The sequence below is a fragment of the Gnatocerus cornutus genome, unplaced genomic scaffold, assembly GCF_029298725.1.
Source record: "Gnatocerus cornutus isolate USDA-ARS CGAHR unplaced genomic scaffold, icGnaCorn1.1 ctg00000364.1, whole genome shotgun sequence".
Classification (NCBI taxonomy): domain Eukaryota; kingdom Metazoa; phylum Arthropoda; class Insecta; order Coleoptera; family Tenebrionidae; genus Gnatocerus; species Gnatocerus cornutus.
The window spans coordinates 1-13,561 of record NW_028275680.1 but is presented as its reverse complement, the minus strand read 5'-3'; the positions used below and the strand labels follow the sequence as shown (position 1 = coordinate 13,561).

At 44.5% G+C, this 13,561-nt stretch overlaps 2 non-coding genes across 2 annotated transcripts; both read right to left on the bottom strand.

Annotated features, from left to right (window-relative positions):
* Positions 1-1,473: 1,473 nt before the first annotated feature.
* On the bottom strand, positions 1,474-1,593 carry LOC148165346 (5S ribosomal RNA). Its single transcript, XR_015771554.1, has one exon. It is a non-coding gene; the product is annotated as a 5S ribosomal RNA (ribosomal RNA).
* Positions 1,594-8,044: 6,451 nt separating this feature from the next.
* LOC148165345 (5S ribosomal RNA) lies at positions 8,045-8,164 on the bottom strand. Its single transcript, XR_015771553.1, has one exon. It is a non-coding gene; the product is annotated as a 5S ribosomal RNA (ribosomal RNA).
* Positions 8,165-13,561: the final 5,397 nt, after the last annotated feature.

The following is a 13,561-nucleotide window of genomic DNA, read 5'->3' as shown; positions in this document are numbered from 1 at the left end:
CCGTTCAGTCTACGCTCGTATAATGAATTAATTGATCGGTTTAACTTTAAAATATCTAAAAGACTTTTTAACATGATTCTCATAGGTTGTTGTATTTTGGCGAAAAAATCAATTCGTTCGAGTTGAATTTTTGGCCCTGAGAAGGGCCGATGTGAAGATGGTTTTTATAAAAGTTTTTGTTTTTCGTTCGAGATGACGGCGGCGAAGAATTAAATTTAAGGCTTCTTTTCGGTCTTCTTGGGCAACAACACCGCCTGGATGTTGGGCAAGACACCGCCTTGGGCGATGGTAACGCCGGAAAGGAGCTTGTTTAACTCCTCGTCGTTCCTTATAGCCAATTGAAGATGTCTCGGAATGATACGGGTTTTCTTGTTATCTCTGGCGGCGTTTCCTGCCAATTCGAGAACTTCGGCGGCTAGATATTCCATTACGGCCGCCAAATAAACGGGAGCACCTGCACCCACTCTTTCGGCGTAGTTTCCTTTACGCAGAAGACGATGAATTCTGCCGACGGGAAACTGAAGTCCGGCACGACTGGAACGAGACTTCGCCTTTCCCTTCACTTTACCTCCTTTTCCTCTTCCGGACATGTTGTTATACGATATAAACAGCAAAACACCTACTGCGACTGACACGAAGCGCACTGACAAACGTACGGCTTGAAATAAATGCCGAACGCGGCGAAGGCTAGAAATTTATATGGTCGGTACAGCGCCATCTCGTTAGGGCAATGGTCGAACGACGAACTAAGGCGGAGCGCCTGTTTGTCGCTCGCTCGTTATAAATAGAGGGATTTTAGGTGTGCGGCGTTTTAGATCGAGTATACTCGTCGTAACGTGCACGTCGTGTCTGTCTCGTTTTCTGTTTTTAAACGTTTTTTTAACTCGACGACTAGAAGAGAATGCCACCCAAGACCAGCGGTAAGGCGGCCAAGAAGGCCGGAAAAGCTCAAAAGAACATCTCGAAGAGCGACAAGAAAAAGAAGCGCAGGAGGAAGGAGAGTTACGCCATCTACATTTACAAGGTGTTGAAGCAGGTCCATCCCGATACCGGTATCTCCAGCAAGGCTATGTCTATCATGAACAGTTTCGTGAACGACATCTTCGAACGTATAGCTGCTGAAGCCAGTCGCCTCGCTCATTACAACAAACGTTCGACCATAACCAGCAGGGAGATCCAGACGGCGGTGCGTCTTCTTTTGCCCGGTGAATTGGCGAAGCACGCCGTTTCTGAAGGAACCAAGGCCGTCACCAAATACACCAGTTCAAAATAAATCCTCCTCGAGCAGCTTGGAAGTTGGTTGGAAAAAAAAGAAAAAAAATCGGTTCTTTTCAGAACCACAAATTCAACTCGAACGAATTAAAAATTTTCGTCTTCATACTATATAAGTTCCTGAGAGAAAATATAAATAGTGAAAAATATATTTAAAAAAAGTTTGACATCAGAAATGTTAATAAAAAAAGAAAAGAGTAGAGACAACGGCACGCGGTGTTCCCAAGCGGTCACCCATCCAAGTACTGACCGCGCCCGACGTTGCTTGACTTCGGTGATCGGACGAGAACCGGTAGTTTTCAACGTGGTATGGTCGTTGCCTGGTAAAATTTTCCAAGATGGTACGTTGACGATTTTTTGTGATTGTTCGATCGTTTGGATGTGACATTTTTCGATGGTACACATGTCAGAAAATGTACAAGATTTAAAAGAAGAAAAAAAAAAAATTTTTTTTTGCGAGTCGTTTTTTAGTTTTTTTTTTGCGACAAAATGACGAAAAAAAAAAACTCGTATGAGGCGTTAAATTAAATTGTTCGTTTGACGATCTCAACGAGTCACTTGCGATTAACGTAATTTAAAATTTGAGAACTTACTTACTCACTTGCTTGCTTAGATGGAAATAGCACCCACTTGAAGTAAACGCCGACACGGACCGGAGATGAATAAACTCCGAACGGACGGGGTTAATTCATGAACTGACCGTAGTACGGTCGAAGGTTCGCCGCCGCCGCTACCTGCTTTCTTTCTTAGAACTGATAACAGAGTTGGTTTCTTTGTCTGTTCATTCATCGAAATTCCCACCACTCTGGCCGGGCCGGGCGGGGTGGGTGTGTGTTGTTTCATGATTTGTTCTCTTCTCGATTTATTCTTTTTCCGACGTCGTTCGATTCATAGAGATGTTTTCGTCGAAAGTGTGGTCGCGTTTACATTGCATTAAAATTTAATTTGTTCCAGTGCGACGATGAAACAAGAAAAAAGTTTCAAGTAAGTACGCACGCACGCACACCTACATATTTCATTTTTTAAATCTTTCGACGTTCGTAGTTTCTGCTCGAAATGTCGACTAATAGTAGGGAATGTTTTGTTGATTTGTTTGTTTTTCGTTTTTGAGAAGAACAAATGAAAATTTCGTTGGATTTCTGTCGACCGACGACCGACTGAAAATCCGCCGACATCGACGTAGTTTTATTTAGAGTGTCTGAAAAATGCAAACAATGCAAGATTTCCGTATTTTTGTTGGTTTGTGGTGTTTGGGGAGTTTTTTTTATGATTATAAAATGGTTTCGTCGAGAAAAATTGCTTCTTTCGCAATGAATTGGCAAGAAAAATTAAAAAACTCGTCCGTTCCCGTCGCTGGATGTTCGACGGTGGTCCGTCTGATTTTCCCTTTATTTTCGTAAAATTGACGAGAATTTCGCCGTCAAAACTGTTTTCGGTGATGTTTCGATGATGGGATTTCGTCGTGTGAGGTAATTTTTGAGGAAAAAATGTCGATTTTGCGAAAAAAGTCGTTCGAAAAGTCCGTTCGTCGTACAAATTCGTTTCTCATGGTCGAGTCCGAAATTGACATCGTTTTTTTTCCGACCTGTTCGTCAAGATCGTTTTCAAAAATCAACTCCTACGAAAGGCGAAGGTTTTATCTTCGTTCTTGAAAAAATTCGACCTTCTCGGACGTCATCTTCGACCGTTTGTGAATTTTTTTCCTACACTCTGCAGGTTCGTCGGTCGTCGCTCCGATCCGTGCTGCGTCTCTTTGCGAGGCGATTTTCGAAAAGATCGCACGTACTTTTCGACCGATTCGTTCGTGAAACTTGTAGAGGATGCTTCCAAGTTTGTCTGGTCGAAAGCGGAACTTTCCTGTTATTCGTGGAAAACGCGTAACGTCGGCGTCGAACTTGGATGTCATCTCCTTGTTTCGGAGGGTCTTTGTTCGAGTCGACGTTCGATCGGTCCTTGTTCGCTTTTGGAGGTCGGCTGGTCGTCCGGGAAAACTTGAGGTTATTCAGGAGGCCATCGCCGACCGAATCGCTCATGTTCCCGCACCCGGAGGCGGTGATCTTCGCGTAAAGAGAACGATGCCATCACGCGAAAGCTGTATTCGAGGCCCACTGAATTTTCTAACTCGACGAGAAGGCTCTCGTTTAGTCCGCGGTCCGCGCGTTTTCGAACGCGCCAACACTTTGACTTTGGCGCCCAATTCGTTCTGTAAAGTTCATTCGTTCTTTCACCGAAGAATAAGCCTACCTATAATAAAAAGAAAAAAACGCGCGCGCGATAGACGAAAATATGGCCGACGTAGAAAATCAAGCAGCTTCGACGGTCGCCGGTGCCACTTCCGGCTCCTCACCGGTGAAGAAGGAGAAGAAGCCCAAAAATCCGAGAAGCAAACCTTCTCATCCGCCCACTTCGGAGATGGTCACCAACGCCATCAAAGGCTTGAAGGAACGCGGCGGTTCTTCGTTGCAGGCGATCAAGAAATATGTCGCGGCCAACTACAAAGTCGACGCGGAAAAATTTGCGCCTTTCATCAAGAAGTACCTTAAGGGCGCCGTCGCATCCGGTTCGTTGGTCCAAACCAAAGGAAAAGGAGCTTCCGGTTCGTTCAAGTTGGCTTCTGCCGTCACCGGTGCAGCTAAGGCTCCGTCCGCCACGAAAAAGAGATCTGCCGCTGCGACCGCGTCGTCATCGGCGAAATCCAAGAAGACGGGCGTTGCTAAACGTTCCGTCGCGTCAGCGCCGACGTCCGCCGAAAAAGGATCCGCCTCAAAAGCCGGTAAGAAGGCCGCCCCCGCCGCTTCGGCCAAGTCTAAGAAAACTGCCGCCGAAAAGAAGAGCGTCGCCGTATCGAAGGCTAGAAAGGCTGCGTCCGCTCCCGAAAAGAAAGCCAGCGCCGCCTCCAGATCGCCCGTCAAACCCAAGACGCCATCGAAAGCGAAGAAATCCAACAAGGCCGGTCCAACCAAGAAACCGAAAACGGCCAAAGCCGTCACCGTCAAAGCGAAAAAAACCGCTTCACCCAAGAGAAAGAAGTGAAAAGTCGACGACGATGATTTAATTTTTTCAACGACGACGACGTCCTGGTGGTTTCGGGAACGTGCTCCGATCGTATATATCGACGTAGGGGCACCATCGATACAAATAAATGGCCCTTTTCAGGGCCACAATTATTTTCAAGAAACGAACGAAAGATTCGCTTGGACAATGCACATTCTGTTGAGGAGATACATACTTTCATTTGATTTTCTTGTCTATTCATTTGACTGTCGAAACAGTGTTATTACAAAGAATGATAAACTTTATTATATAATAATGTTTCAAATAGTCTCAGTTAAAAGAAAATTTAATGTGAAAGAAAAAAGCAAAAGTTTATCGTTTTATGTAAGTACGAATTTTGTGAATAAATCACATAACCTAACTTTTTTTTTTTTTTTTTTTTTTTTTCAATCTCAAAAAGTTGCATGCGCGAACGATAAATTTTCAATTCGTTGGAAAATAATTGTGGTTCTGAAAAGAACCGATTTTTTTTTTCTTCTTTTAACACCTTCGAAGATGAAGAATTTGTTAATTCTAGATGGTCGGATCGGATGGATGGATGGATGGATGGAGGAAATTTAAGCCCTCTCGCCACGAATGCGTCTCGCCAATTGGATGTCTTTCGGCATGATGGTGACACGTTTGGCGTGGATGGCGCACAAGTTGGTGTCTTCGAAGAGGCCGACGAGATAAGCCTCGCTGGCTTCTTGAAGTGCCATCACGGCCGAACTTTGGAAACGGAGATCGGTCTTGAAATCTTGGGCGATCTCTCGGACGAGACGTTGGAAAGGCAGCTTGCGGATCAAAAGTTCAGTGCTCTTTTGATAACGACGAATCTCACGAAGGGCGACCGTACCGGGCCTGTAACGGTGAGGTTTCTTGACACCTCCGGTGGCGGGAGCGCTTTTTCTGGCCGCCTTCGTGGCCAACTGTTTTCTAGGTGCCTTGCCACCGGTAGATTTACGAGCCGTCTGTTTAGTTCTCGCCATCTCGGATATCGGATGAATCAAATGAAAAGAATTAACGTAGGTAGTGGCTTGCTTGCTTGCTTCGACCGAACGACCGACCGTACGTACGAACGTTCGAAAGTCAACTGAAAATTTTCGTCGCGCCAACGGCCGTTTTATAAACTCGATGAGTCATACGGCGACGCCATTGGTGGATTCGTTTTTAACGCGAGGTGGAGCTGCCGTAACTTATAAATAGTCCCGCGGAATGAAATTTTGACGTTAGTTCCATAACGAACTTGGTCGAAGCTACGTCGTTTTGTACGAAGAATTTCCTAATTTTATCAAGATGACCGGTCGTGGTAAAGGTGGCAAAGGATTGGGAAAAGGTGGCGCCAAACGTCATCGCAAAGTTCTACGCGATAACATCCAAGGTATAACGAAACCGGCGATCAGAAGATTGGCTCGTCGTGGTGGTGTGAAACGTATTTCCGGTCTCATCTACGAAGAAACCAGAGGTGTGTTGAAGGTCTTCCTCGAGAACGTCATCCGTGACGCCGTAACTTACACCGAACACGCAAAACGTAAGACCGTCACCGCCATGGACGTCGTCTACGCCCTGAAACGTCAAGGTCGTACCCTTTACGGTTTCGGCGGTTAATTTTATCATTTTATGACGTGTATCCGCATCCTCAGAGGAATAACAACAAACCCCCCGCAGGCAAGCAAACAAACAAACAAAAAAAAACGGTTCTTTTCAGAACCACAAAATAAATCAAACGAATTAAATATGTTGCTCAATTGTGTGTTTGTCTTCAAATCGAAATGAAAATCGTACGGAGTGAGTGATCATTTTAATTTGTGATCCAGGCGGCGACTTTGACAATTTTGACAGCAGTTTTAGGTTAGAATGACCATCGTTAAAAGAACGTTTTTGCCACGAAGAGTATATTTGAGGTTATGTCCAATATGGGGTAGAGTTACTCTCCTCAGACGTGACTTGAAACAAAATCTCATAGCAAATAAAACGATTGATTGTAGTATTACGGCTCACCGCTGACGACTGCTGCTGCAAGAAATTATCGAGACGGAGAGCACGTATAGGCGACCGGTGTGTGTGTGTATGTTCTTAACAGATTAATGTGCGAAATGTGAAGAAATTTACGACGAATCGGAATGTTTCTTGAATTAGATAATCAATAAATTATTATAGATAGAGTTGTCGAGTTCGTGCTTTAGTCGGGCATTGAATTTTTCTAAAAATTACGATGAAAAGTCGTAAAAATCATCTTTCTTGGTTGAATGTAATCGAAAATCTTCCGTTCAGTCTACGCTCGTATAATGAATTAATTGATCGGTTTAACTTTAAAATATCTAAAAGACTTTTTAACATGATTCTCATAGGTTGTTGTATTTTGGCGAAAAAATCAATTCGTTCGAGTTGAATTTTTGGCCCTGAGAAGGGCCGATGTGAAGATGGTTTTTATAAAAGTTTTTGTTTTTCGTTCGAGATGACGGCGGCGAAGAATTAAATTTAAGGCTTCTTTTCGGTCTTCTTGGGCAACAACACCGCCTGGATGTTGGGCAAGACACCGCCTTGGGCGATGGTAACGCCGGAAAGGAGCTTGTTTAACTCCTCGTCGTTCCTTATAGCCAATTGAAGATGTCTCGGAATGATACGGGTTTTCTTGTTATCTCTGGCGGCGTTTCCTGCCAATTCGAGAACTTCGGCGGCTAGATATTCCATTACGGCCGCCAAATAAACGGGAGCACCTGCACCCACTCTTTCGGCGTAGTTTCCTTTACGCAGAAGACGATGAATTCTGCCGACGGGAAACTGAAGTCCGGCACGACTGGAACGAGACTTCGCCTTTCCCTTCACTTTACCTCCTTTTCCTCTTCCGGACATGTTGTTATACGATATAAACAGCAAAACACCTACTGCGACTGACACGAAGCGCACTGACAAACGTACGGCTTGAAATAAATGCCGAACGCGGCGAAGGCTAGAAATTTATATGGTCGGTACAGCGCCATCTCGTTAGGGCAATGGTCGAACGACGAACTAAGGCGGAGCGCCTGTTTGTCGCTCGCTCGTTATAAATAGAGGGATTTTAGGTGTGCGGCGTTTTAGATCGAGTATACTCGTCGTAACGTGCACGTCGTGTCTGTCTCGTTTTCTGTTTTTAAACGTTTTTTTAACTCGACGACTAGAAGAGAATGCCACCCAAGACCAGCGGTAAGGCGGCCAAGAAGGCCGGAAAAGCTCAAAAGAACATCTCGAAGAGCGACAAGAAAAAGAAGCGCAGGAGGAAGGAGAGTTACGCCATCTACATTTACAAGGTGTTGAAGCAGGTCCATCCCGATACCGGTATCTCCAGCAAGGCTATGTCTATCATGAACAGTTTCGTGAACGACATCTTCGAACGTATAGCTGCTGAAGCCAGTCGCCTCGCTCATTACAACAAACGTTCGACCATAACCAGCAGGGAGATCCAGACGGCGGTGCGTCTTCTTTTGCCCGGTGAATTGGCGAAGCACGCCGTTTCTGAAGGAACCAAGGCCGTCACCAAATACACCAGTTCAAAATAAATCCTCCTCGAGCAGCTTGGAAGTTGGTTGGAAAAAAAAGAAAAAAAATCGGTTCTTTTCAGAACCACAAATTCAACTCGAACGAATTAAAAATTTTCGTCTTCATACTATATAAGTTCCTGAGAGAAAATATAAATAGTGAAAAATATATTTAAAAAAAGTTTGACATCAGAAATGTTAATAAAAAAAGAAAAGAGTAGAGACAACGGCACGCGGTGTTCCCAAGCGGTCACCCATCCAAGTACTGACCGCGCCCGACGTTGCTTGACTTCGGTGATCGGACGAGAACCGGTAGTTTTCAACGTGGTATGGTCGTTGCCTGGTAAAATTTTCCAAGATGGTACGTTGACGATTTTTTGTGATTGTTCGATCGTTTGGATGTGACATTTTTCGATGGTACACATGTCAGAAAATGTACAAGATTTAAAAGAAGAAAAAAAAAAAATTTTTTTTTGCGAGTCGTTTTTTAGTTTTTTTTTTGCGACAAAATGACGAAAAAAAAAAACTCGTATGAGGCGTTAAATTAAATTGTTCGTTTGACGATCTCAACGAGTCACTTGCGATTAACGTAATTTAAAATTTGAGAACTTACTTACTCACTTGCTTGCTTAGATGGAAATAGCACCCACTTGAAGTAAACGCCGACACGGACCGGAGATGAATAAACTCCGAACGGACGGGGTTAATTCATGAACTGACCGTAGTACGGTCGAAGGTTCGCCGCCGCCGCTACCTGCTTTCTTTCTTAGAACTGATAACAGAGTTGGTTTCTTTGTCTGTTCATTCATCGAAATTCCCACCACTCTGGCCGGGCCGGGCGGGGTGGGTGTGTGTTGTTTCATGATTTGTTCTCTTCTCGATTTATTCTTTTTCCGACGTCGTTCGATTCATAGAGATGTTTTCGTCGAAAGTGTGGTCGCGTTTACATTGCATTAAAATTTAATTTGTTCCAGTGCGACGATGAAACAAGAAAAAAGTTTCAAGTAAGTACGCACGCACGCACACCTACATATTTCATTTTTTAAATCTTTCGACGTTCGTAGTTTCTGCTCGAAATGTCGACTAATAGTAGGGAATGTTTTGTTGATTTGTTTGTTTTTCGTTTTTGAGAAGAACAAATGAAAATTTCGTTGGATTTCTGTCGACCGACGACCGACTGAAAATCCGCCGACATCGACGTAGTTTTATTTAGAGTGTCTGAAAAATGCAAACAATGCAAGATTTCCGTATTTTTGTTGGTTTGTGGTGTTTGGGGAGTTTTTTTTATGATTATAAAATGGTTTCGTCGAGAAAAATTGCTTCTTTCGCAATGAATTGGCAAGAAAAATTAAAAAACTCGTCCGTTCCCGTCGCTGGATGTTCGACGGTGGTCCGTCTGATTTTCCCTTTATTTTCGTAAAATTGACGAGAATTTCGCCGTCAAAACTGTTTTCGGTGATGTTTCGATGATGGGATTTCGTCGTGTGAGGTAATTTTTGAGGAAAAAATGTCGATTTTGCGAAAAAAGTCGTTCGAAAAGTCCGTTCGTCGTACAAATTCGTTTCTCATGGTCGAGTCCGAAATTGACATCGTTTTTTTTCCGACCTGTTCGTCAAGATCGTTTTCAAAAATCAACTCCTACGAAAGGCGAAGGTTTTATCTTCGTTCTTGAAAAAATTCGACCTTCTCGGACGTCATCTTCGACCGTTTGTGAATTTTTTTCCTACACTCTGCAGGTTCGTCGGTCGTCGCTCCGATCCGTGCTGCGTCTCTTTGCGAGGCGATTTTCGAAAAGATCGCACGTACTTTTCGACCGATTCGTTCGTGAAACTTGTAGAGGATGCTTCCAAGTTTGTCTGGTCGAAAGCGGAACTTTCCTGTTATTCGTGGAAAACGCGTAACGTCGGCGTCGAACTTGGATGTCATCTCCTTGTTTCGGAGGGTCTTTGTTCGAGTCGACGTTCGATCGGTCCTTGTTCGCTTTTGGAGGTCGGCTGGTCGTCCGGGAAAACTTGAGGTTATTCAGGAGGCCATCGCCGACCGAATCGCTCATGTTCCCGCACCCGGAGGCGGTGATCTTCGCGTAAAGAGAACGATGCCATCACGCGAAAGCTGTATTCGAGGCCCACTGAATTTTCTAACTCGACGAGAAGGCTCTCGTTTAGTCCGCGGTCCGCGCGTTTTCGAACGCGCCAACACTTTGACTTTGGCGCCCAATTCGTTCTGTAAAGTTCATTCGTTCTTTCACCGAAGAATAAGCCTACCTATAATAAAAAGAAAAAAACGCGCGCGCGATAGACGAAAATATGGCCGACGTAGAAAATCAAGCAGCTTCGACGGTCGCCGGTGCCACTTCCGGCTCCTCACCGGTGAAGAAGGAGAAGAAGCCCAAAAATCCGAGAAGCAAACCTTCTCATCCGCCCACTTCGGAGATGGTCACCAACGCCATCAAAGGCTTGAAGGAACGCGGCGGTTCTTCGTTGCAGGCGATCAAGAAATATGTCGCGGCCAACTACAAAGTCGACGCGGAAAAATTTGCGCCTTTCATCAAGAAGTACCTTAAGGGCGCCGTCGCATCCGGTTCGTTGGTCCAAACCAAAGGAAAAGGAGCTTCCGGTTCGTTCAAGTTGGCTTCTGCCGTCACCGGTGCAGCTAAGGCTCCGTCCGCCACGAAAAAGAGATCTGCCGCTGCGACCGCGTCGTCATCGGCGAAATCCAAGAAGACGGGCGTTGCTAAACGTTCCGTCGCGTCAGCGCCGACGTCCGCCGAAAAAGGATCCGCCTCAAAAGCCGGTAAGAAGGCCGCCCCCGCCGCTTCGGCCAAGTCTAAGAAAACTGCCGCCGAAAAGAAGAGCGTCGCCGTATCGAAGGCTAGAAAGGCTGCGTCCGCTCCCGAAAAGAAAGCCAGCGCCGCCTCCAGATCGCCCGTCAAACCCAAGACGCCATCGAAAGCGAAGAAATCCAACAAGGCCGGTCCAACCAAGAAACCGAAAGCGCCGAAACCGAAAACGGCCAAAGCCGTCACCGTCAAAGCGAAAAAAACCGCTTCACCCAAGAGAAAGAAGTGAAAAGTCGACGACGATGATTTAATTTTTTCAACGACGACGACGTCCTGGTGGTTTCGGGAACGTGCTCCGATCGTATATATCGACGTAGGGGCACCATCGATACAAATAAATGGCCCTTTTCAGGGCCACAATTATTTTCAAGAAACGAACGAAAGATTCGCTTGGACAATGCACATTCTGTTGAGGAGATACATACTTTCATTTGATTTTCTTGTCTATTCATTTGACTGTCGAAACAGTGTTATTACAAAGAATGATAAACTTTATTATATAATAATGTTTCAAATAGTCTCAGTTAAAAGAAAATTTAATGTGAAAGAAAAAAGCAAAAGTTTATCGTTTTATGTAAGTACGAATTTTGTGAATAAATCACATAACCTAACTTTTTTTTTTTTTTTTTTTTTTTTTCAATCTCAAAAAGTTGCATGCGCGAACGATAAATTTTCAATTCGTTGGAAAATAATTGTGGTTCTGAAAAGAACCGATTTTTTTTTTCTTCTTTTAACACCTTCGAAGATGAAGAATTTGTTAATTCTAGATGGTCGGATCGGATGGATGGATGGATGGATGGAGGAAATTTAAGCCCTCTCGCCACGAATGCGTCTCGCCAATTGGATGTCTTTCGGCATGATGGTGACACGTTTGGCGTGGATGGCGCACAAGTTGGTGTCTTCGAAGAGGCCGACGAGATAAGCCTCGCTGGCTTCTTGAAGTGCCATCACGGCCGAACTTTGGAAACGGAGATCGGTCTTGAAATCTTGGGCGATCTCTCGGACGAGACGTTGGAAAGGCAGCTTGCGGATCAAAAGTTCAGTGCTCTTTTGATAACGACGAATCTCACGAAGGGCGACCGTACCGGGCCTGTAACGGTGAGGTTTCTTGACACCTCCGGTGGCGGGAGCGCTTTTTCTGGCCGCCTTCGTGGCCAACTGTTTTCTAGGTGCCTTGCCACCGGTAGATTTACGAGCCGTCTGTTTAGTTCTCGCCATCTCGGATATCGGATGAATCAAATGAAAAGAATTAACGTAGGTAGTGGCTTGCTTGCTTGCTTCGACCGAACGACCGACCGTACGTACGAACGTTCGAAAGTCAACTGAAAATTTTCGTCGCGCCAACGGCCGTTTTATAAACTCGATGAGTCATACGGCGACGCCATTGGTGGATTCGTTTTTAACGCGAGGTGGAGCTGCCGTAACTTATAAATAGTCCCGCGGAATGAAATTTTGACGTTAGTTCCATAACGAACTTGGTCGAAGCTACGTCGTTTTGTACGAAGAATTTCCTAATTTTATCAAGATGACCGGTCGTGGTAAAGGTGGCAAAGGATTGGGAAAAGGTGGCGCCAAACGTCATCGCAAAGTTCTACGCGATAACATCCAAGGTATAACGAAACCGGCGATCAGAAGATTGGCTCGTCGTGGTGGTGTGAAACGTATTTCCGGTCTCATCTACGAAGAAACCAGAGGTGTGTTGAAGGTCTTCCTCGAGAACGTCATCCGTGACGCCGTAACTTACACCGAACACGCAAAACGTAAGACCGTCACCGCCATGGACGTCGTCTACGCCCTGAAACGTCAAGGTCGTACCCTTTACGGTTTCGGCGGTTAATTTTATCATTTTATGACGTGTATCCGCATCCTCAGAGGAATAACAACAAACCCCCCGCAGGCAAGCAAACAAACAAACAAAAAAAAACGGTTCTTTTCAGAACCACAAAATAAATCAAACGAATTAAATATGTTGCTCAATTGTGTGTTTGTCTTCAAATCGAAATGAAAATCGTACGGAGTGAGTGATCATTTTAATTTGTGATCCAGGCGGCGACTTTGACAATTTTGACAGCAGTTTTAGGTTAGAATGACCATCGTTAAAAGAACGTTTTTGCCACGAAGAGTATATTTGAGGTTATGTCCAATATGGGGTAGAGTTACTCTCCTCAGACGTGACTTGAAACAAAATCTCATAGCAAATAAAACGATTGATTGTAGTATTACGGCTCACCGCTGACGACTGCTGCTGCAAGAAATTATCGAGACGGAGAGCACGTATAGGCGACCGGTGTGTGTGTGTATGTTCTTAACAGATTAATGTGCGAAATGTGAAGAAATTTACGACGAATCGGAATGTTTCTTGAATTAGATAATCAATAAATTATTATAGATAGAGTTGTCGAGTTCGTGCTTTAGTCGGGCATTGAATTTTTCTAAAAATTACGATGAAAAGTCGTAAAAATCATCTTTCTTGGTTGAATGTAATCGAAAATCTTCCGTTCAGTCTACGCTCGTATAATGAATTAATTGATCGGTTTAACTTTAAAATATCTAAAAGACTTTTTAACATGATTCTCATAGGTTGTTGTATTTTGGCGAAAAAATCAATTCGTTCGAGTTGAATTTTTGGCCCTGAGAAGGGCCGATGTGAAGATGGTTTTTATAAAAGTTTTTGTTTTTCGTTCGAGATGACGGCGGCGAAGAATTAAATTTAAGGCTTCTTTTCGGTCTTCTTGGGCAACAACACCGCCTGGATGTTGGGCAAGACACCGCCTTGGGCGATGGTAACGCCGGAAAGGAGCTTGTTTAACTCCTCGTCGTTCCTTATAGCCAATTGAAGATGTCTCGGAATGATACGGGTTTTCTTGTTATCTCTGGCGGCGTTTCCTGCCAATTCGAG